Source organism: Bubalus kerabau, chromosome 3 (assembly GCF_029407905.1).
Source record: "Bubalus kerabau isolate K-KA32 ecotype Philippines breed swamp buffalo chromosome 3, PCC_UOA_SB_1v2, whole genome shotgun sequence".
Classification (NCBI taxonomy): domain Eukaryota; kingdom Metazoa; phylum Chordata; class Mammalia; order Artiodactyla; family Bovidae; genus Bubalus; species Bubalus kerabau.
In genome coordinates this window covers 104,182,860-104,207,611 of record NC_073626.1, presented here as the reverse complement: position 1 = coordinate 104,207,611, position 24,752 = coordinate 104,182,860, and the positions used below count along the sequence as shown (strand labels likewise).

General features: G+C 39.1%; 1 pseudogene; it reads right to left on the bottom strand.

Annotated features, from left to right (window-relative positions):
• Positions 1-6,219: 6,219 nt before the first annotated feature.
• On the bottom strand, positions 6,220-6,611 carry LOC129647739 (28S ribosomal protein S17, mitochondrial-like; annotated as a pseudogene).
• Positions 6,612-24,752: the final 18,141 nt, after the last annotated feature.

Genomic DNA, 24,752 nt, shown 5'->3' with positions numbered 1-24,752 from the left:
ACCGCATGCCCCTTAATTTCTCTTGACATCACTATATGTCCAAGGAACCTCGGGGATCAATGCAATATTTCAAAAACCATTGGAACAAAGAGTTTAATTCTATTAGTGTACATTTGGAGCCACTATAGTAGTTTGTGGTAAGTTGCATTACTGTGCTCAATTTCTTGCTCCCACCCTGTCCTGTAAAGGGATGATACATTTTTATTCACCACTAGCTGATGGGCTGTACCCTGTCAATGGAGGAAGGGGTTGCACATCCCTTCGACATCAATGCTGGATCTATGTCCAATGTAATGTGATCAGGAATAACATGTAGCACATCTAGGCAGAAGCTTTAAGAGCCTTCACACATCTCTGCCAGCTCTCTTGCTTTTTTTCTCCATCATAAGAACATTATATCACAAATGCTGGATGCTTCCTCAGCATGTGTCTGATATAGGAAGAGCCGCTGAGAACCAGACAACCATCATGTGTGAAATGCACAAGAAATACATACCTAAGCCACGGGAATTTGGGGACAGTTTATGATTACATCAAAGCTGATGGATAGAGAATTTATAAGGGAAACAAAGTGAATTAAACAAATCAAAGCAAGGGAATATTTTTGCTTAAAACTGTGTTTACTGCTACTGCTACTGCTAGGTCACTTCAGTCGTGTCCGACTCTGTGTGACCCCATAGATTTAGCAGGTTCTAAATTGGACTACAGAGTAATAAACATGGAGTTAATTATCATTGTGCATATATACATTGATAGACATGATAAACTATTAGAATTGTCTATCATTCCCTACTCTCTGCATTCCTTTTCATGTAACCTCATGTTCACCCACAAAGTCAGCTGGGGTCTACACACCCATGAATAAAGATGGGGGGACTCTGAATCTGTCACTTTTAGGGTGTAGGTATATGCTGAACAGGAACTTGGGATATTTGAGTTAATTCATTTAAATTTCTTACCTCAGGAATTTTAACTAAAAGACTTTGAGAGAATTTTTATGATTTGCCAAATGGCACCCCACTCCAGTACTCTTGCCTGGAAAGTCCCATGGATGGAGGAGCCTGGTAGGCTGCAGTCCATGGGGTCACTGAGGGTCGGACACAATGGAGCACTTCACTTTCACTTTTCACTTTCATGCATTGGAGAAGGAAATGGCAACCCACTCCAGTGTTCTTTCCTGGAGAATCCCAGGGACGGGGGAGCCTGGTGGGCTGCCATCTATGGGGTCGCACAGAGTCAGACACGACTGAAGTGACTTAGCAGCAGCAGCAGCAGCAGCAGATAGTCATAGACTGTCAAGGCTAGGGCAAAGCATTGTAAAGTCTTATGCATAGTGAAAAGAAAATAAAGAATTTGTGGGCACCAATTGAGAGAGAGACAAGAAAGGGAAAACCTAAAGGAAACAGTGGTGTTCATTGTTACCAGGCCCTGCCTACAGTGAGCCTGAGACAGGCTGGGACCTTGGAACCTTTACTGAAGTGCTTGTACCTGGATAAATGTCTCCTCAGGCAGAGCATACAAAGAAAATATAAGGGATTAAAAATAACCACATGCATGCCCAACTGGGACAAATCATCAACAATAACATACAAAAGGGCCCCAACCCAACTGCCATTTCTGAGGTACGAGAAGGAAAAGCAGGGTGCTGCCCATGATCCCAATATACTGCACCACAGAGGGGGTGGGCAGACGGCCTAAGCCACCTCTCCAGCCCAACCCACCAATCCACCCCATCCCATCTAAGGGGACCAGCTCAACCTCTTAGGGCAGCAAGCAAGGGAACCTGTTATTTGTTTTTGCTCCCTTATGCCTGAATTTCTGCTTTATTGACTATGCCAAAGCCTTTGACTGTGCGGATCACAATAAACTGTGGAAAATTCTGAAAGAGATGGGAATACCAGACCACTTGACCTGCCTCTTGAGAAATCTGTATGCAGGTCAGGAAGCAACAGTTAGAACGGGACATGAAACAACAGACTGGTTCCAAATAGGAAAAGGTACTCCATCTATGGGGTGCCATCTATGGGGTCACACAGAGTCGGACACGACTGAAGTGACTTAGCATAGCATACTCCTTGAAAGGAAAGTTTGACCAACCTAGAGAGCATATTTAAAAGCAGAAACATTAGTTTGCCAACAAAGGTCTGTCTAGTCAAGGCTATGGTTTTTCCTGTGGTCATGTATGGATGTGAGAGTTGGACTGTGAAGAAGGCTAAGTGCTGAAGAATTGATGCTTTTGTATTGAGAAGACTCTTGAGAGTCCCTTGGACTGCAAGGAGATGCAACCAGTCCACCCTAAAGGAGATCAGCCCTGGGATTTCTTTGGAAGGAATGATGCTAAAGCTGAAACTCCAGTACTTTGGCCACCTCATGTGAAGAGTTGACTCATTGGAAAAGACTCTGATGCTGGGAGGGATTGGGGGCAAGAGGAGAAGGGGACTACAGAGGATGAGATGGCTGGATGGCATCACTGACTCGATGGATGTGAGTCTGAGTGAACTCAGGGAGTTGGTGATGGACAGGGAGGCCTGGCGTGCTGCGATTCATGGGGTCGCAAAGAGTTGGACACGACTGAGCAACTGAACTGGACTGAACTGAGCTGATGCCTGAATTTCTAGTCTGGCCTCTTATCAATTTATATTGATTAAAGAGTTCAAGAATCTGGGTCTGTAACAAGGTCTGGGTTCCCTTTTCTTCAGTATCCATAATATCTTTCTGTAACTTTAAGTGGCTGTCTGCTGCCTGTCATTTGATCTCTTTTGAGAGGGATTCTTTACCTTAACCAAAATAAAAAATAATAAGTTTTTAAAACAATGAAGCAAATGTAGGGATGGCCCAGAGTACAGTAGTGATATTAAAAATAGAAAAGAGGGCACTTCTCTGGTGATCCAATGGTTGAGAATCTACCTTGCAATGCAGAGGACGAGGGTTCCATCCCTGGATGTGGAACTAAGATCTTATATACTGGGGAACAACTATGTCCATAAGCTGCAACCACAGGCTGAGCCTGTCAACTAGAGAGAAGCCGGGCGTATGTTGCAACTAAGATCTGACACAGCCAAAAGTAAATAAATAAATATTTAAAGCATGGCTTCTCAAACTATCCTGGTGATGAATCACTTGATTTAAAAAAAATATATAGAAAAGACAAGAAGGGTGACTTTGGAGTCTCATATTCACTGTATAGAAGTAGTTGGCTCTGTGGGGTAATGAGAGGTAAAGGTTAAATGTTTCTTTGTGTTTCCATATTTAGATTGTAATAATATAGGAGAGCAGCTGGAAAAGAGATGCAGAAGATAATAAGATTAGTTTGGGGACATCCTAAATGTGAGAGGTTGGAATATTTCATAGGAGATGTCTCCTAACCAGTTGCAAAGGAAGGGTGTCTATGCTCCCCAAAAGTGAATAATCTATTAAGCAATTATTTGTAATAATATGCTTGGCACTACATGAAATACAAAAATAGGACCATAAACTTACTTTTTTTGAATGTCTCACTTTTTATGGGTTTGATTGTGCAAAAACTGTCATTTCTTTGCCTGAATTAATGGGCTATCTTTGTGTTCTTATGAATTTATAAGAAAGTCTAATTACTGATTGAGAAACACATTAAACTATTTTAGAAAAAAAAGAACCCTGGACTTTCTAAAGAGTTGTGTGTGTGTGTGTGTGTGTGTGTGTGTGTGTGATTCTTTGTTTAATCCATATAGTCTCCAAAAAGTGATATGGTAAAAGGAAAATTTTATGAACTAATTTTTATTATTTTGATGTTCAAAATTGCAATCCAGCCTCCCAGGTTACAAAACAACCAGATGAATATATTAAGATGAGGTGGAGGAATTAAGACAAAAGTTAAGAGAAAGAGTTGATGCCTGCAGTAAGATTAAGGTAGAGAAGAGCTGTGATGCATTCTAAAAATGGATCATAAATATGGCTCTGAGGATTTTGGTGGCAAATGTGAAAAAGGGAAATACAGTTAGTGTTGGTTAGGTAAAAGAACAATGTATCCTCCAGCAAAGAGAAATTTCCCCCAGGACTGTTAAATAGAGTTGATTGCATGATATATAGTAGATGGCAAATGCACTCCACATTTTGCAATAACTTTAGAAGATCCCTTCAAAATAAGTGGGCAGAGGATCAACAAACACAAGGGTATTAGGTAACTGATTTAAAGTTTTTTAGGTTTATAACTTTTCAAAGGACAAGCTTAATAGCAAAATAAATTTAGAACCTTGAAAGTATATTTCTTATTTTCCATAAATACTTCTACATACTGTTTCTCTAAATTTCTTTTGCTAATCACTGAATTCCAGATTGCTTTCCCTGACAAGTTCAAGGGTGCTGCCTTGCTGCATGCTGATTAGCACATAGGCATAAGCTTTCAAAACGACCCAGGTGGGGCTACAGAATCACCTTCTCCTAGCGCATTTCACCCTTTTGTACATAAAATGGACTTTTTACTGAAATTTTTCTTAATATTTTTGAAATGATGGGCAGAGGGCTCTTACATTTCTATTCTAAAAAGCAACTGTGATCATTTTATCCTAGAAGACAGTGGAAGCACTGATGACCAACAAGACCACAGAGTCTGAGTAAAGTCTTTAGAGAATGTATGACTTAGAACAATGCAACTTCCTGTTATATTCCCTATCAGTTGTAAAGCAGAAACCTTGACTATTCAATGAGCAAAATGCTTTTCAGGTTTATTAACTGAATGTCAACCAAAAATAATGGCTTAGGTTTTGGAATAGTTAATATGTAGCCCTTTTTGCTGGCCATAATTAGATAGCAGGGTTGGTTGATGTGGCAATTTAGGAAATACATTCATTTGTTAAAATGGTTCCGAGTTAAAATCGTTCCCTTTAAGTCTTCTATGCAGAGGCCTATCACAGCTTTGTCTTCATAATCATCATTAAATTCAGTTCAAATACTAGTCATGGGAATTGTTATTTGACATTTATTTATTTTGCAATTTATCTCAAACTGATTTTACTAGGGGAATGCACCGAGGAAGTTGATCGGCTGTCTCAGCACTTATTTGTTTACAGAAAATTTAAGTGTAGGTGACCCTGTTCTGGTCGGAAATTTTATGATTAGGGCTCTTTCTGCCTCAGTGAAGAGTACATGTACTTTTCGTTTTTCTTTTCAGCCGTCACCAGATTTTTAAGGGAAACAAATTAAGGCAGTAAACATGTATTAAAGGGCCAAATAGGGGACATACTTGGGCCTTTAAAATATCCAGTAATCTTAAATTAGGAACTGATTCCTACGAGATAACTTATCATTTGATATGCTAGCATTGCATATTTGTTCCAAATAAAATGAGCACAATTAGGAAAATTGTAGGTAGAATTTAAATACATATAGGCTAATAGCAATCCTCATATTAACTGTAAATACAAAATGCTTTGATTTGGGTTTAATATTCAAAATCATAAGAATGCTCTTGGATATTCTTTCATCTTTCTTTTTAAAATATATACAATGGGATCCTACACATCCATATTGTTTGTATTTGGTCGTTAAGTCTTGTCTGACTCTCTTGCAATCCTATGGACTGTAGCCTGCCAGGCTCCTCTGTCCATGGGATTTCCAAGGAAGAATACTGGAGTGGGTTGCCATCCTTTCTCCAGGGGATCTTCCCAACCCAGGGATGGAACCTGCATCTCCTGCACTGGCAAGCAGATTCTTTACCACTGAGCCATCTGGGGAACCCACACATCTCTATTCATGCATATGAATTCTCTTAGGGGGAAAAAAAAAAAAAACAAGATTTTTCTCATCATTTTGATTCTCCTCCAAAATTGTATTGTTCTCTTTTTGTGATTGTTTTCTACACAATCTCATTTTATTGTATTTGGATCCTTAAGCAACCAAAGTTAGCATATTGGAATGTACTTAAAAAGGACTCAGTTATCAGAGATCACCTTATTTTTTGAGGAAAAACCTGCCAATAACTATACTTTCTTGTCTTCAATTTCCAAAGGATTCTTTATAAAATAACTTTTTCACAAATAAGTATGCATTCATTTGCTATTTTGCTACTTAGCTTTAATTTTAACAATGTTAATTCTTCCATAACCATTTCTTTTTTATGAAAAATTATAACAAGGTCTTTACTTCATTTACTTTTAGCTATTTCATAAATACCAGAAGGGAAACTAGATGATTTGTGAGAAAACTTAGGAAAAAGTACTTAGAAACCCTTCCAGTCTTCCCTCACTGTGTTGAAGAGAGATCGAGGTCTTCCAAGTTTTGGGTTAGGTGGGTGAGCTCCAGACAGACTGGACCCTCCAGGTAGGTGGTTCCCCTACAGCACTTTGCGGTCGCTGGATATATGACTTGTCCAACACTGAACATGATCTCAGCCAGTTGATGATTAACAGGGCTTTATTTGCTGGACAGGCAGAGCTTTGAGAAGTTCAATATACTCAATGTTGGAGTGCTGGAGAGCATTGCAGCAAAGTACACTTTTTGCTCATTAAAATATTTTAATAAATAGGGATCCAGAACAATCCGGCCACTCTTAATTCAGCAGTCTTCTGCATCGCTGTCACAGTCACCTTCCCCACGACCCATATGGCATGGACAGATGAATGAGCTATCGACATTATGTGGCTTTGGTCACCTCGAGGGCTCCCATGCCATGGAGCTCCCTAACCCTACCCACTCCAGTCCATCTCCTTCTGTGGTAGCAGAAGCTGTCAGTCACCTCCAGATTCCTTTCATAATCATTTCTGATGAGTGCATATTGGGCTACCTCAAGAAAATAATGCAAAAGTCAGAAAAAGAAAAACAAATATTGTATATTAACACATATATGTGGAATCTAGAAAAAATGATACAGACAAAACTATTTGCAATGCAAAAATAGAGACACAGACATAGAGAACAAAGGTATGGATACCACCACAGGAAGGGAGTGATGAATTGGGGGGTTGTGATTAACATATATAGACTACTATGTATAAAATGGCTAACTAATGAGAACACACTCTGTAGCACACGGAACTCTACTCAATGCTCTGTGATGACCTAAATGGGAGGGGAATCCACCCCCACAAGGGGGATATATGTATACACACGGCCGACTCACTTTGCTATACAGCAGAAAGTAACACAACGCTGTAAGGCAGCTGTCTCCAATAAAAATTTAAAAATACAAAATCATAAATAGCACTGATGACCTATGAAAAAGTCATTAGAATGTGAGTACACAAGTTACAGAAATATGCTTTGAAAAGGAATTAAAAAGTTTACAGAAAGCTATTAAAATAATTTCAATATAATTGATCCATTTGAAACACAGAAACAGATGAACCAAAAAATATCAAATTTGACTCTTTTTTTAACTTTTTACCTTTTCTACAGTTTTTGCTAACTTTTAAGAAGGCATTGACGCTTGACTGGTGTGAAGATACAAGATTAGAGTATAGGTCTGCTACTGAGGTGTCTTGGCCGAATTTGGTTTGGAGAAGTGTTTTGTTTGACTTGCACAAAATAAAAAACAAATTTATCTTAAATATGCTGCCAACATTTAAAAATTAAGGCATTTGATATATTTAATATTGTAAGAAAACTCCATAATTCTGACATTTTTTGAAAAAAAAAAAAAAAAAAAAGCCTAGCTTGTAACAGGGGGCACGGCAGCCATCTGTCAGTGCTGTGTTCAGGCTGCTTATTTTAGCTGGGCACTGCTCCCCAGTTTCCCCAGTCTCATTTCCTGTCTTCTGCAAGATCTTAGTTTCTATCTCCTGAGATAACCTAGGGTTCAAAGGATACTTATATCTTCTAGCAAAAGACAGAATCATAGTATTTTCTTATTTCCTTCCTTACAACATTCCCATGTACTTCCAAATGATAATAATATAACATGGAAAGGAAAATAAGCAGAAGTGTAAAATAATCCATTGGAGATAAACTGACACAACCACTCCACTCTAAGCACATCGTCTTTTTGCTTGATAATTCAGCTTAAAATGAAAATCAGTGAAAAGATCAGCTATCTTATGTCTTTCTTAACCTAGGCTTACATGAGATCTTTAAAAGACAGACTTTCCGAAATGGCGACAGTATCTCGGGTTGTGCAAACCTGCAGGCTAAACTACAGATGGTGCCATTTAGCAAGGGCCAAATTGCTGGTTACAATCCACTGAAAAACACAGGGTTTATCATAGAAACATGGACAGTCGCTGGAATATCATGTCTCTTTGGGGCATTGTTTTAACAAATGCATTTACAAGAAAAATGTTCTCTGTTAACTACAGTTCCCAGAATACCTTGTAGAACATTCTGTCTGTATTGATCATAAAATGGCATAGCCATTCTGCCTCCTCTGGCAGAACTCAGGGGAAAGTGAGCAAGTGCATTACACCATGTGACAAACTTTAAATTATGAAAAACACTAGTGTGTAGTTTCATCAGAATTTGCATTATGTTAGCAGGAGATAGATCTGAAATCTATTTTTATCCAAAGGATCTTGTTATCCTAAGATTGCCTGTTACTGTATGTAGTTGCTTCATGCAGTAGTGCCTGATGGTACTTCTTATAAACAACAGAGAATAAACCCAAACAAGCTGAAAAATTATTTATTGCAATTTATTGCAAAATACTGCAATTCAAGAAAAATTACATCTGCATGGACTGCATATTTTGGATACAATTTATGGTGTAGTTTCTCTTCATTAACCACATCCCAGAGAATTTTCAAAGCATCAGCTTGCATATTATTAACATGTACTTAAAATAACAATATAGAAAGCTTCAGGATTAAAGTAAAAGGTTAAGCGTAAAATGCAAGGTGCTTTAAGTGCATCTATATACTTACAATTCTTTAGAAATTCAGCTTTTTAATTAAAGTGAACTAGACCTTACCTAGACCAGCTAGATTAATAAGTATTTCATTCTACTCTAACTATTCTCCTTAATAAAAGCATATGGAATCCATTTTGCAAGAAAAAGTATAGTATTATCTATCATGGCTTCTTTTATATAGTTAAACACATATAATTATTCTCCAGCATTTTTCATGGAAAGAAACAGTGACAAAAAAGTAACTATAGCATTTGAATGCAATGGAAATCTTTTTTCAATTACTCTACATTGCATGTATTTGGGTGAGTGATTGTTTTTGTTTATTGTTTTGCCATTTATATGCACCATCTAGTATTTTACAGCTTGATATTCTTAAAGGAAAATTCATACAAATTTTATTTACAAATGCATGTGGCATTTTAAATCATTAAAAAGCTAAATGTGAAGAGTATAATAAATGAGTCTCTAAAAATTTCATAGTATATTGTCCACATGTCCTCTCTTGTGATTCACTCTCAGATTCTTTAGGGCTTTCCCTGAAAGGTGGTGGAAGAGAATGGATTCTATCTGTTACTTATATGTACAGTTTCTGGATATGATTATATTATAAAGGCCACTGCTGCTGCTGCTGCTAAGTCGCTTCAGTCGTGTCCGACTCTGTGCGACCCCATAGACGGCAGCGCACCAGGCTCCCCCGTCCCTGGGATTCTCCAGGCAAGAACACTGGAGTGGGTTGCCAAAGTCGCTCAGTCGTGTCTGACTCTTAGCGACCCCATGGACTGCAGCCCACCAGGCTCCTCCATCCATGAGATTTTCCAGGCAAGAGTACTGGAGTGGGGTGATTTTAATTCAGAAAAGCGTTTGAGGGAGTTCCCTGGAAGTCCAGTGGTTAGGACTCGACACTTCCCCTGATTGGGGAAGTAAGATCCCACAAGAAGCCTCACAGCCAAAAAAGAACTGAGTTTGAATGTGAATCCAGCGGGTCTTTCCTAACTTCTTGTGATGCTGGGCAAATCAGTTAATCTGTCTGAGCTTAAGTTTTCTCATATGAAAACCAGGCATAAAAAATACTTGCTTCATACAATTGTTGAGAGGGATAAAAAGAAAACCTTTGCAATGCGTCCATGACAACATCCAACATATAGGAAGCACTTTGAAAAGGTGCAATGGTTATGCTTATTTCTTCTCATTCTAAAGCACTACCAAAAGGCAGTCCAAGTCAGCCTGGATTTGTATAAGATGCTGTTTTAAAACAAGAATTAAGTTTGAATGTTCCACTTGTTTAGCTATTACCACTATTATTTTCAAACTTCCTGGGTCAGCATATCCCACATCTCATTGATTAAGCCTCCAACCCCATCAGTGGAGAACTAGCCCTTGGCCTTTCAGGTTCCCTTGTTTGAGCTTCTTAGTTTTGTCACTCTAGTGAAATTTTAGTTTCTCTTCAGTGATATTTTCTTTGATGCACCAAGGCAGAAATAATCACTCAGAGCTTCTCTATTTTCCCAACATTAAGCTCTTCTCAGTGTGTCTGTTGATATTTTCTTCCTTCACTATAAGCTAGCTGAGGGATAACTTGTGTTTGCCTAGCACTAATATATTATTTGCAAGTTGCTAGAAGAGAAGTGGCCTAATTATTTGAAAAATATGCTATGAAAAAGAAAGTTCTTTAATCTCTAAGTCGTGTCCAACTCTCCTATCCCATGGACTGTAGCCCACCAGGTTTCTCTGTCCATGTGATTTCCCAGGCAAGAATACTAGAGTGGGTTGCCATTTCATTTTCCAGGGGATATTCCTGATCCAGGTATGGAACCCATATCGCGTGTGTCTCCTGCATTGGCAAGTGGATTTTTTACCACTGTGCCACCTGGGAAGCCCTGCTGCTGCTGCTGCTGCTGCTGCTGCTAAGTCGCTTCAGTCGTGTCCGACTCTGTGTGACCCTATAGACGGCAGCCCACCAGGCTCCCCCGTCCCTGGGATTCTCCAGGCAAGAACACTGGAGTGGGTTGCCATTTCCTTCTTCAATGCATGAAAGTGAAAAGTGAAAGTGAAGTTGCTCAGTCATGTCCAACTCTTCGTGACCCCATGGACTGCAGCCCACCAGGCTCCTCCGTCCATGGGATTTTCCAGGCAAGAGCACTGGAGTGGGGTGCCATCGCCTTCTCCATGGGAAGCCCTAGTATTAACTAAATAGAAGCTAATCAAACAATGCTAAAAGCAAGCTAAGCGATATAAAATCACATATACTTTATGGAAGGAAGAGGAGCAGTTTGGTTTCCTCTTCCTTAATCTGTGATTTTCATGAGGGAACTGCTCCATACACGTTGCTGGTTCAGCTGCCATGACCCATGTCCTGTAGGGCCATCATAGCTACAGCATCAGCCTGTACTCGCTGCCTCTACTTCCTCTCCACAGCCTGGAACACACCCCAGGCCATCTTCCCCAGTCCTGCCCAGCACCAGGTAATTCAAGTACTGCAAAGATGCAATGTCACCAATCTACACAGTGAGTAAAAACAACACTCCTAGTAGCAAAATGTCACTGCAGATGTAAAATCATCATTCAACAATCACCGTTTTTTCCTTATTTACTACTGACCTAAAAATAAGCATTTTGCTTCTTCAAAATGTTCACCAATATTGTCTGCTGTTCTTACTAATACTTATTCATCTGATGCCTTTTGGCCTTGCCACTCACTGATACACAATCTAAATATACAGCAGAAAGTCAGTCATCACATGCACACCAGATTTTGGGACTGAACTTTACTTTGGGAGGTGGGAGATGAAGTTATAAATCAGAATGTTTTTAAAGCAGCTAAACAGTATGAAATGCTTCTAGAATTTCTGTCAAAAATAGACTCCAAGGGAATGTAAATTGGAGAGTCTGTAAGTCTTTGTGAATATTATGAATGTTGTGCCATATTCATGTATTTTGATGCAAAAAAGGAATTATTTAAAAATAAAACAGCCTTGTCATAACAGATTTGAACTCATAGATGAGTTAAAAGTCTCAATCCTTTAGTTTTGTGTGTTCTCATCTGTGATTTTCTCACCAACCAAAATAGAGAAATCTCACTGATCTTCACATTAAAATAAGATAATCTGATCTATTTCTCAATGCATTTTTTTTTTATCAGTACTCATATAAGAGAAATCCACGTGCTCTTAACCCTTTTAATGTTCCTACCTCACGGAGCCCTCTGGCTTCAATGTTCCCCCTCAGTGGAATCATAAATAACCACACAATCGCTTTTTAGCTGTGTTACGTGTGCCACAATAAGGCCGCAGAAACCAAAAATCCCCACTTGTTTCATTTGTTAGCCAGCACTCCAATCTTCAAGGCCCATCACTGACCCCCAAATTCTAGCACTGAAGTTAAAGCAGGTCACCTCCAGGGAAAACCATCAGCAACTTCATTTTTAAAATATATTTGATTTTCTTTTTCTAATCTTCCAGCCTTTCTTTTCCTTCCCCTCCTCCCCAACACTGCTGCATGCCTTAATTTTGCTTTCAGTCTGTAGTTGAAAAACTTTAGTTTCTAATAACTGGAAAAAATGGTTATTTAAAGATAACTGCAACTTGCTTAACATGCTAGACTATCATATGCTCAGTGCTTTGAAGCTGCAAATTAATGACGAGCAGGAACAGTGACTATCTTTCAGAGGAAACTGACCTCTTTCTAATGGCACATCGCTAATGTCATCTGTCTACTGCATCTCATTATGTGAATTTCACGGAGTTAAAAAAAAAAAAAAGTATCTTAAGGCTGTGCACAAATAAAAAGGACCTTCTAGTATTAAGCACTTTGAAAATTTTTGATCTCTCAAAATACCTTCCTTAGATACTGCTTCCCCCTTTTGTGCATGGCATGCTGCTTATGTCATCTATTCTCTGTGACTAATTATGTTAATTTTGTGCCATAAAAGTAACTGAAGGCTGTTAAGAAATAAAAGCTTTTGAGTGGCCTTATTTCATAAACACCCCTTTTGAACAAGGCACATTTAGTCATATTTGCAGTAACAGAAAGAGTCTTGTGCTAAAAATACAACAAAGGCTCTTGAATATGGCCATTTATTCCCACTTTATTAGGTAATTTATGAAAAAGTATGAAGGGAAGCCTTTTTGTTACCATAATTTGCATAAAGCTGGTGCCCCATTAATGAGATAACTTCCTGCCTTTTGTGTATCACCAGCTGGAAATAGAAATGGAGGAACTTTTCTGTAGCCCAATTACCTAACCTGCTGAGTTCAGAGTTGGAAAGTAAACAGGATTCCTATCTGCCAGAGAACTTTACTTTGGTTCCTCTAACCTGATTTTTTTTTAATAAAAATAATTAAAAGAAGGATGAACACCAAACGCTAAAGCTAACTAAATGTCAGCAAGCCTACATGTTAGAACATATGATCTACTTCTAGAGAATATTACTTATTTAATAATCATTTTTTCCCTTTGAAGAACAGATATGGCTTTACTTTTGCTGTCATTGGATCAAATGAGTAACATTTGATCATATGTATGAACATTTGAACTATACATATGAAAAAAAAACTATGAACAAATATTATTAATAGATTTTTGGGGGGAGCATTGAAGGAGCAATGAATTGCATTGCAATTTACTGCAATTATGAATGGCAGTCTTTCAATGAAAGATATTAACAATATTTTATAAATTAATAATTCTATGCTACTAAAAATACATTGGAGCTACAATAAATATCTGTTAAGGTCCAAAATATGCTGCTGCTACTGCTGCTAAGTCGCTTCAGTCGTGTCCGACTCTGTGCGACCCCATAGACGGCAGCCCACCAGTCTCTCCTGCCCCTGGGATTCTCCAGGCAAGAACACTGGAGTGGGTTGCCATTTCCCTCTCCAATGCATGAAAGTGAAAAGTGAAGTCACTCGATTGTGTTCAACTCTTAGCGACCCTATGGACTGCAGCCTACCAGACTCCTCCATCCATGGGATTTTCCAGGCAAGAGTACTGGAGTGGGGTGCCATTGCCTTCTCCGAAGGCAAATATGCTAAGAAGAGTATATAATTTTGCCATGAGGGGTAGAAATTCTACACTTACCATAAAAGCATGGACAAATGAAATAAATGGAAAAGAAGAGGAACAATTTTGAGCTCATGTGAGCTCATATGTGTACACATATGAACACCCACACATATACACACATACAGAATATTAGAAAAAGCTTTATTAAACCCCCACAAACAAAAAAGTCTATAAAAATAAAACTTTTACTTATCGGTAAGTGACAATAAGATATAGTCTTTGAAAGTGGCAGTGAAATTAAGCCACTATACTTTTTATCCTCCAGTTCCTAATGCTAGCTGTATAAATGTAGCTCCAGATGACACATCATGAAGGTTGTTTGGTGGTTATGTCAAAATGGAAAATAAAACAGGAATAAGACCAGAAGGGCAAAAACCACTGTCTTTGCTTGGATTTAACAATAAACCAGAGAACTGCATGGTTTGCCTTATGGTCTCATCTTCTTTTAAAATAAGATCTTGAACTCTTAAATTATAAGTCATCTTATAATTAGGGCTTCCCTCTTAGCTCAGTTGGTAAAGAATCTGCCTGCAAAGCAGGAGACCCGTGTTCAATTCTTGGGTCAGGAATATCCTCTGGAGAAGGAAATGGCATCCCACTCCAGTATTCTTGCCTGGAGAATCCCATGGACAGAGGAGCCAGGCAGGCTACAGTCCATGGGATCGCAAGAGTCAAGACATGACTTAGCGACTAAACCACCACCATCTTATAATTAGGTCAGAATTTCACTTTTTTCCATATACCTCATAACATCTTCAGTATATTGCATTTATTGAAATAGTAAAAGTAGTGCAAAAGCCTTGACAACTATCAAAAGGTATCAAAAACTTTGACAGCTATTACCATTGAAATGTGTTGTGTTTGAGCTTGTGAAGTTAAGCTTAATCATGAGTCATTCTACTTTTACCCTTATTCGCTGGACAATCTTCTCTGTAGTTAAATGCAAAGCCTAGCTTCCAGTGTGTGAGACAATTCCTTTTCTAGGAGAATAATATTCTTGTAAGAAGTGAACTACTTCACTTCTTACAAGAAAAGAATTATTTCTTTTCAGTTGCTTGTATAGTCTAAATTGTTTGTTTTAAGAGAATTATAAGCAGGCAAGGAAATAAGTATTACTCCTCCAATCAATGCAAATTATCTTTGCTTTTAAACATAGACTTGTGGAAAAAACATAGATAAAAGGTTATCAAGAACACCCTGAAATTCCAAACAGTATCTCTAAGAAGTTAGCAAGGAATTGTTTGGCCTGAATAGACACTTCTTACTCAACTTTCTTCTATCACCTGTGAAAAAAATGTACCCCATGTAGCAGTCACAGCCTTCCATTTGTCTATAACTGGACTTGTGCCAAAATTTGTAATTTAAATTTTCATGAGAGTTAGTCAGTTGAACCACTGGAATACAGAGGAAGAAAAGAATGTAATGAGTAATCCTTTAAAAAACAAAAGACGAGGGCAAATTTGATTAAACTCAATGGAGAAAGTAGCCAGAATGACAAAACAAAATACATGGCCATGATATGATTTATGTTAATGATTGTATATCACCAATATTTTATATTCTAGCTGCCCTCATAAAAACTCTATATTCCGACTCAAACTATTCTCACACAGACCTTAAAATTAGTTGATCTTCCAAAGTTTGAGAGTTGAGTGAAAAATTTAAGCAAGCTCTGTATAGTTATTAGGTAATATACAATATTGAGTTTTAGAATATTAATTAAGCAATAATCTGAGGACCTAAGATACCAGTCCATTTAATTCTTACCTTGTAGGGTGAAGACTATAAATATAAAGACAGATCTTTCTTCCCTTGCTACTTCCCTAAAATTAATACAGACTCACCAAAAATAGCTCAAAAAAGAAATCAACAATCAGCATTAAGTTAATACACTGCTAAAGCTATGTGAAAGTATTGAGAAATTTATGGGGGAAAGTTTGAATCAACAAATATGTTCCATATTCCTACTGGTAACTCCAAGGCCTTTTTTCCCCCCTCTGTTCTTTTTTTCCTTTCTTGTCTGTTACAAGTTATGATGTGTGGATGAAGGCTTTTTCCCATGCAGTAATGACTGTATACTGAGATTTCAAGGGGCTGTTCATGACAATCCCATTTTCTGTGTAATTTCATGGTTGTCTTCTTGAATGAAGATATTGGCTGCTCTGAAGCAGGGGGTCAGCCGCTCCTGCTCCCTTTCAGTATTGTTCCGGAGTATGTTTCCTTTCAGCTGATGAAAAGTAATTCATCATTTACACCCCTGAATTCTGCCAGCATTTTTTGAACAACTTTTCTTTCCCTGTGGTACCTTCGGCCCATGAAAGAGATAAATAGGTTCAATACAACACTAGGCCCCAGATCCTGGGAGCAGGTTAGGCCTCTGAGGCCCCGAGCTGCCCCTTTCTCATGATAGAGTTTGTCACCTTTCTACCTCTAGAAGTCAAATCCTGTCGACTCAGCCATCTTTCAGGCTCTCTGAAGTGGCTTTGGCACCCACTGGGGCATGTGAGCTTAAAATTGATTTTTTTTAAGATCTGTCAAGTTCCCTTAAGGGACGGAGTTGACAGCCAGCAGGCCTCAACTATCACAAAGCATTCAATGTGTAAAAGACACCTAAGGAACTTCCTTTGAGGGGCCAAAGGGCTTCAGACTTTGTGACACATTGAGAGGGTGCTGTTGCTAAGAAACTGGCTTTGGGCAATAGGAATTTTCCTGCAACTCTGCCACTTTGGGAAGTACTTTAAGCTACCTCTCTTCTTATGGCAAAAGACAATATCAACTGTTATAAAAAACAACATGCAAAAAAAGATGTTAAATGGAATCATTACATGGTGCTTCAAATTCTAACTGCCTATCACTTATGCAGTTTGGGAATTAACTTAGTATTTGTACCAGCTTTTAGAAGAATAAAGCATTAGGTAATCTAAACAATCAAATAATATCAGCTATTTGTTTTAAAAGTAAAGGATACCAATTCTTTACAAATTTGGATATTATGGACCATAAGGCAGAAATAAACACTCTTTCTCAACTTAAACAGTGACTTAATACTTCAGTGATAGTGTGATGCTATAGTTCACCTCTCATTTGTAAAAAAAAAAAAAAAAAAAAAAAATGATGCTTGAGTAGCTACAGCTAGCTATTTGCGCGTGACCTAAGTCTACCAGATCAAAGATTGTTAATTTAGCCTTTCATTTAACCGTTTCTCCTTATTTCATATGTTCCCTCAGAAGTCAAAATAATAGAGACAGGATTTTGCTATATTATTTGAACACTAAGGAAGTGTTCTTTCTGATACTGATTTTGAACAGCATCATATGGCAAGTCATATTTTGGATTTAAATACAGAGGAAAATGACACTTTTAGTGACCAGAGCATAACCACTTTCTCTAGCTAAACCATTCGTGCAGAGCGAGCACAGCATCTTTTGGAAGATTAGTGATTCCTCAAAAGAAGTCAGGGGACAGATTTTCAAATTCAATTCCAACCTGTGTGGTTTGAAGGCCGTGAAACTTTCAACAACAATATAAATACTGCATGCATCTCTCTGTCTCTCTCCCGAGGCTGGATTTTATCAACTGGTATGTGAAAGGCCAATTGTATAAGCAGGTGTAGGTCTGAGTTGAAAGGATGTGATGGCATTAATCTCCCTTTAAGAGGTCTTGTTTTCATGGGCTGTTGTCAAATATAACTGGGTTGTTCTGTAACTATAACTGCAGTTATGTGTTCCTTGTCATAGAGAAGTGCTCTAGCTTTTGAAGGAATTTCTGCACTTTTCCAAAGACAGTGTCAGTGTTCGGTATAGAGGGAGGGAGTCTGGTAAGCTGAAGAGAGTACAGGCTTTTGTGTCAAGACATTCCCTGGGTTTGAATATCGATTGCAGGAGCTGTGTTGACTCAGCAAATTTATGAAACTTCTCTGAGATACAGCTTTCTTGTGCATAAAAGGAGGACAACTGTACTGAAGATTCGGCTTCTCTAGTGGCTCAGTGGTAAAGAATCTGCCTGTCAATGCAGGAGACCTGAGAGTTCTAGAAAAACATCTATTTCTGCTTTATTGACTATGTCAAAGCCTTTGACTGCGTGGATCACAATAAACTGTGGAAAATTCTGAAAGAGATGGGAATACCAGACCACCTGATCTGCCTCTTGAGAAATCTGTATGCAGGTCAAGAAGCAACAGTTAGAAGTGGACATGAAACAACAGACTGGTTCCAAATAGGAAAAGGAGTATGTCAAGGCTGTATATTATCACCCTGCTTATTTAACTTATATGCAGAGTACATCATGAGAAACGCTGGACTGGAAGAAACACAAGCTGGAATCAAGATTGCCGGGAGAAATATCAATAACCTCAGATATGCAGATGACATCACCCTTATGGCAGAAAGTGAAGAGGAACTCAAAAGCCTCTTGATGGAAGTGAAAGTGGAGAGTGAAAAGGTTGGCCTAAAGCTCAACATTCAGAAAACAAAGATCATGGCATCCGGTCCCATCACTTCATGGGAAATAGATGGGGAAACAGTGGAAACAGTGTCAGACTTTATTTTTCTGGGCTCCAAAATCACTGCAGATGGTGACTGCAGCCATGAAATCAAAAGATGCTTACTCCGTGGAAGGAAAGTTATGTCCAACCTGGATAGCATATTCAAAAGCAGAGACATCACTTTGCCAACAAAGGTTCGTCTAGTCAAGGCTATGGTTTCTCCTGTGGTCGTGTATGGGTGTGAGAGTTGGACTGTGAATAAGGCTGAGTGCCGAAGAATTGATGCTTTTGAACTGTGGTGTTGAAGAAGACTCTTGAGAGTGCCTTGGACTGCAAGGAGATCCAACCAGTCCATTCTGAAGGAGATCAGCCCTGGGATTTCTTTGGAACCAATGATGCTGAAGATGAAACTCCAGTACTTTGGCCACCTCATGCAAAGAGTTGACTCATTGGAAAAGACTCTGATGCTGGGAGGGATAGGGGGCAGGAGGAGAAGGGGATGACAGAGGATGAGATGGCTGGATGGCATTACTGACTCGATGGATGTGAGTCTGAGTGAACTCTGGGAGTTGGTGATGGACAGGGAGGCCTGGCAAGCTGCGATTCATGGGGTCACAAAGAGTCGGACATGACTGAGCGACTGAACTGAACTGAACTGTGTTCAATCCCTGGGTGGGGAAGATCCTCTGAAGAAGAAAAGGGCAGCCCACTCCAATATTCTTGCCTGGAGAATTCTATGGACAGAGGAACCTGGTAGGCTACAGTTAATGGGGTGGCATACAAGTTGGTCACAACTTAGTGACTAAACAATAAGAATGCATCTTAGGATTAGATAAGGTTTTGCATGGAGATACCCAACATAGTCATTGGAATGGAAATTCAATCAATAGTAATCATTATTACTCTGAAGGGCCAAATGTATTCCAGGATTTCATGATCTTTGGCATCAAAGCTCAAGACACCATGGATATGAGGAATTATGGACTTAAATAAGCAATTTTTCTCCTAAATCCAAACACTGAACAAACATGTTACCCTCCAGACTAAAGTGATTATTATGATACCTAGGGCTAAGTCAACTGCTATGATAGTTGTGAAGGGGTAACCTGGTCAAAATACAAAAAAGACATGCTGAGACATTTTCTGAACCAAGAATTAGACCCAAGTTTATTAACTAAGGGCTTCCCTGGTGGCTTAGATGGTAAGGAATCTGCCTGCATCTGCCTGCAATGCAGGAAACCCAGGTTTGATTCTGGGTTGGAAAGACTCCCTGGAGAAGGGAATGACTAACCATTCCAGCAGTCTTACCTGGAGATTACCATAGAGAGAGGAGCCTGGCGGACTACGGTCCATGGGTTTCCAAAGAGTTGGACACAACTGAGCGATTAACACTTACACTTACTTTATTAATTTAAGTTCTATACAGAAAGGAAGAGGTTAGAAAAGCCATTGCCACTGCCATATTTCTGTTGTTGCATACATTTAATTAATTTGCTCTGTCATTAATGACTGGAGAAGTCCTGCAACTTCTAATGCAAATATATTGCTCTCATTTGATAAGTGCTTGTGATCCTTCTGCCTGTTGGTCCTATCAAGACATTTGGTTAGCATTCCTAGTTTTCTGGTTTAATTAGGGTAGGGAGTGTGTGAGTGCTAAGTTGCTTCAGTTCAGTTCAGTTCAGTTGCTCAGTCATGTCCGACTCTGCGACCCCATGAATCGCAGCACGCCAGGCCTCCGTGTCCATCACCAACTCTCGGAGTTCACTCAGACTCACGTCCATCAAGTCAGTGATGCCATCCAGCCATCTCATCCTCTGTCGTCCCCTTCTCCTCCTGCCCCCATCCCTCCCAGCATCAGAGTCTTTTCCAATGAGTCAACTCTTTGCATGAGATGGCTAAAGTATTGGAGTTTCAGCTTCAGCATCATTCCCTCCAGAGAAATCCCAGGGCTGATTTCTTTCAGAATGGACTGGTTGGATCTCCTTGCAGTCCAAGGCACTCTCAAGAGTCTTCTCCAACACCACAGTTCAAAAGCATCATTCTTTGGCGTTCAGCCTTCTTCACAGTCCAATTCTCACATCCATACATGACCACAGGAAAAACCATAGCCTTGACTAGACAGACCTTTGTTGGCAAAGTAATGTCTCTGCTTTTCAATATGCTATCTAGGTTGGACATAACTTTCCTTCCAAGGAGTAAGCATCTTTTAATTTCATGGCTGCAGTCACCATCTGCAGTGGTTTTGGAGCCCCCCAAAATAAAGTCTGACACTGTTTCCACTGTTTCCCCATCTATTTCCCATGAAGTGATGGGACCAGATGCCATGATCTTCGTTTTCTGAATGTTGAGCTTTAAGCCAACTTTTTCACTCTCCACTTTCACTTTCATTAAGAGGCTTTTTAGTTCCTCTTCACTTTCTGCCATAAGGGTGGTATCATCTGCATATCTGAGGTTATTGATATTTCTCCTGGCAATCTTGATTCCAGCTTGTGTTTCTTCCAGTCCAGCGTTTCTCATGATGTACTCTGCATATAAGTTAAATAAGCAGGGTGATAATATACAGCCTTGACGTACTCCTTTTCCTATTTGGAACCAGTCTGTTGTTTCATGTCCACTTCTAACTGTTGTTTCCTGACCTGCATACAGATTTCTTAAGAGGCAGGTCAGGTGGTCTAGTATTCCCATCTCTTTCAGAATTTTCCACAGTTTATTGTGATCCATGGAATCAAAGGCTTTGGCATAGAAAAAGCAGAAATAGATGTTTTTCTGGAACTCTTTTGCTTTTTCCATGATCCGGCAGATGTTGGCAATTTGATCTCTGGTTCCTCTGCCTTTTCTAAAACCAGCTTGAACATCAGGAAGTTCACGGTTCACATATTGCTGAGGCCTGGCTTGGAGAATTTTGAGCATTACTTTACTAGTGTGTGAGATGAGTGGAACTGTGTGGTAGTTTGAGCATTCTTTGGCATTGCCTTTCTTTGGGATTGGAATGAAAACTGACCTTTTCCAGTCCTGTGGCCACTGCTGAGCTTTCCAAATTTGCTGGCATATTGAGTGCAGCACTTTCACAGCATCATCTTTCAGGATTTGAAATCTCTCAACTGGAATTCCATCACCTCACTAGCTTTGTTTGTAGTAATGCTTTCTAACGCCCACTTGACTTCACATTCCAGGATGTCTGGCTCTAGATGAGTGATCACACCATTGTGATTATCTGGGTTGTGAAGATCTTTTTGTACTGTTCTTCTGTGTATTCTTGCCACCTCTTCTTAATATCTTCTGCTTCTGTTAGGTCCATACCATTTCTGTCCTTTATTGAGCCCATCTTTGTATGAAATGTTGCCTTGGTATCTCTAATTTTCTTGAAGAGATCTCTAGTCTTTCCCATTCTGTTGTTTTCCTCTATTTCTTTGCATTGATTGCTGAGGAAGGCTTTCTTATCTCTTCTTGCTATTCTGTGGAACTCTGCATTCAGATGCTTATATCTTTCCTTTTCTTCAGTCATGTGCAAATTAGTGTAGATGGAACATCAATTTTTTTTATAACTTTTCCCTATGATTCTAAAGTTCAATCTGGGCTGAACATTGTTGCCATTAGTAAAAGCTTAAGTATCACTTTTCTCACAAAATGTCCTACATGTCTGCAGCCATAACTAATTTTGAAGGAGGAATACTATAGCAAAAAGGTGGATACTGAGTAGCTGGAGACAAAATAAAGTATATGCAGGTCAAGAAGCAATAGTTAGAACTGGACATGGAACATCAGACTGGTTCCAAATAGGAAAAGGAGTATGTCAAGGCTGTATATTGTCACCTGCTTATTTAACTTGTATGCAGATTACATCATGAGAAATGCTGGGCTGGAAGAAGCACAAGCTGGAATCAAGATTGCCGGGAGAAATATCAATAACCTCAAATATGCAGATGACACCACCCTTATGGCAGAAAGTGAAGAGAAACTAAAAAGCCTCTTGATGAAAATGAAAGAGAAGAGTGAAAAAGTTGGCTTAAAGCTCAACATTCAGAAAACGAAGATCATGGCATCTGGTCCCATCACTTCATGGGAAATAGATGGGGAAACAGTGGAAACAGTGTCAGACTTTATTTTTTGGGCTCCAAAATCACTGCAGATGGTGATTGCAACCATGAATTTAAAAGACGCTTACTCCTTGGAGGAAAGTTATGACCAACCTAGATAGCATATTGAAAAGCAGATATATTACTTTGTCAACAAAGGTCCATCTAGTCAAAGCTATGGTTTTTCCTGTGGTCATGTATGGATGTGAGAGTTGGACTGTGAAGAAAGCTGAGTGCTGAAGAATTGATGCTTTTGAACTGTGGTATTGAAGAAGACTCTTGAGAGTCCCTTGGACTGCAAGGAGATCCAAACAGTCCATCCTAAAGGAGATCAATCCTGGGTGTTCATTGGAAGGACTGATGCTGAAGCTGAAACTCCAATACTTTGGCCACCTCATGTGAAGAGTTGACTCATTGGAAAAGACCCTGATGCTGGGAGGGATTGGGGGCATGAGGAGAAGGGGACAGCAGAGGATGAGATGGTTGGATGGCATCACCAACTAGATGGACATGAGTTTGAGTGAACTCCGAAATTTGGTGATGGACAGGGAGGCCTGGCGTGCTGTGATTTATAGGGTCACAAGGAGTCGGACACAACTGTGCAACTGAACTGAACTGAACTGAACCTTTAAGAGAAGAGTAAAGGGAGTCTGTGTGTAAAAACAGAAATTACAGTGTTACCTCACTGCATCCTTTTGAGAATCAGGAACTTACACAACAAATTGTATCATCTTAGAACTAGCCACCAAAAGTTTTATTGAATTTCTCTTCCATGCAGACACACTTAAGGAAGAGAAATGGGACTTTGGACCTTCTTTTTCCAGAGTCCACCTAGGTTTATGTTATGCAGTTATCTTATCTAGGAATTTTCCCTGATCCCAGCAGTAAATTATATTTGCCCCTTCTGTGTTTGCCTAGTGTTCTCCAATTCCCCTATTATATCGAGGCAGAGATTGAATGAAGGCACTGAACACAGTGAGATGTGTTTTCCATTGGATTCTCAAATACTCATGTGTGGTGAGATCATTCTTTCTTCCCCAGGGCTCATTTCAGTGATTTTTGATTGCAGGCACTTAATATATATTTGCTGAGTGTGTAAATAAATAAATTTGCTATTCTCACTAAGACTTTTCTAAAATCAACAGCACTCCACCACCACCACCATCAAAAGGCCAAAAGGTTTAATAAGCCTTGAATCTTTGCCCAAGTATCTGACAATTGTTCTACTACAAAAATTTTCCATATTCTCCTCTGAGAAGATGACAAAAATATTGTGGCCAGCATAGCTATAATTCACCAGAAAAAAAAATTAAAAAGATGAATTCTCTCTCCTGAAATGAGAATTCTTTGAAATTCATTTGGGAGGGTAGAAACTCGGTGGAATAGTCATGTCCTTCTTCGATGTTGGGAATAAATTCATCAGCATGGTGGGAAAAAAATAAGCATTTTTATTCCTGATAAAAATTGCAAAAGCGTCAGTGGTTTATTTTGATGCAGCTATGTGTTCACAGGGTCATCATATTACAGTTATTATGGTAGGAGGCACAGTTCCCTCCCTGGTTTATTGTAACTGGCCGTAATGTACCATAGAGGCTCAAGATGTTCTCTTCTTGACTGAGCCTGGAGAGTATCTATTTCACAGTGTATTCCCCTTAAAGGGAGAGTCTACAAATGGCAATAGGCAAGGCACTTATCTGTAGATAAGCATCAAAGACAGAATGGGAGTAAATGATGCACTTCATGGAGTTGCACTACTTCTTTAGTAAAATTTATGGCACTAAAAAAGAAAGCAAGCAGAAAGAAAAATAATTTGGTAAATGGACTCAAGTGGCCTGAAAGAGTTAATGTGCTTCTTCCCACTAGAAATAGTGAGCCATTTATATGTAGGCAATCCCTTCTCCTGAGTTACATCAATGCTGCAAGACATTTTGAAATGGATCTTCATAGGCTCCAGGGATAGAGAAAGAGGATTTTTTTCTTCATTGTCAGTAGTAACTACAAAATTAGTTTGCCATTTTTTTTCTTGTTTATCTTTTGTTCCCCCTTGCAGCATCGCCCTTAGGAAATTGTTTGAAAGACTTGCTTTCTTACATTTGGAATTATTGTTATTGGGAAATTACTTCCTTGGTTGTCTTAGTTCATCTACACACATCTTGAAAAATTGGCAAATTTTTTCTCTTAATAAATAAAGAACAGCAAAAAAAAGAGCTAATCTGTCCTTCAAACATTTTAATAGTTTTCAGTGAGTTAGCGTCTCTCTTTTTATGACCTACTGTCAATTCAGTTCTCATTATTTAGTATCTGTCTCTGGATTATG